We start from the raw sequence: 1110 nt of genomic DNA, 5'->3' as shown, positions 1-1110 counted from the left end.
TAAACATATGTTAAGTGCAGTAAATATTTAAAAAAAATTGAAAATTAAAATAATAAAATTATGTTAAAAAATTCATAAATTTATCAATAAATTATATTTATATCCATTGATTTTATAATGAAAAATTTGGCGATTGATGGATTCAGTGAAATGTTCACTGATTCAAGTTAAGAAAACATAGGTCCATATAATATAATAAATATAAAAATATTATATACCTTTGTAGACTGATTTTGTTTCAGATTTTCCTCGTGTTTTTTTGTTATTGGCAAGTCATTTTCACGATTTTCCTAAAAATAAATACATATTAGTATATTATTACAGTATGTCTATTTTGGATCATGCATAAGATATCGATTGAAGAAATAAAGATTGCCGACAAATCAAGAAAATATTTTCTTAATCCGCAATTATTATTAACGTTGTAGAATACATTTTACTCGATAAAATTATTTGCTAACATATCTTTATCTTAAAGGTAGTTAAACTGTACAAATCAAATTTTAACAAGTTTATAATATAAGCTATAATGCTATAAAAAACTAACTACGACCAATATCTTGAAATTAGGCCGTGAAATGATTTTAATTAAAAACTTGTTAAAAACACTAGTCGACAACAAAAAATCATGAAATATATGGATATTCTTTTCAATGACAGTTTTTCATGCTAAATCCAAAGCTGCTTACTGATTTTTTCCATCATTTTTAAATTTTGAATTATTCAATAAAATAGATTTTTTCAAAAAATTTTTTTTTTCGAATTTTTGTTATTAACAGAAAAATGATAACGGAATCTATAATACGCCATTTTACACACAAAAGTTTTCACACACTGATAAAATTTTTACGACCAAAAAAATTATTGTATAAATCGTAACTAAAAAACTTGTTTAATTTTGTAAAAAAATAGACAACTTTTGAAATAAAACCCGATATATAACTTAAAAAATAATTTTTTTTTAACTGACAAAGAATATTTTAAATATGAGTATTTATGATGGTATATTTATGATAGTATATTTCTACTTTAAATAGTGTCATATAAAATTAGCGTGTGATTATTAATTACAAAGTTATTAAATTTAAACTGTTAAACATGTATTGAGTA

Source organism: Wasmannia auropunctata, unplaced genomic scaffold, assembly GCF_000956235.1.
Source record: "Wasmannia auropunctata unplaced genomic scaffold, wasmannia.A_1.0 LD336063.1, whole genome shotgun sequence".
NCBI lineage: Eukaryota > Metazoa > Arthropoda > Insecta > Hymenoptera > Formicidae > Wasmannia > Wasmannia auropunctata.
Note: the sequence above shows the minus strand (reverse complement) of the source record.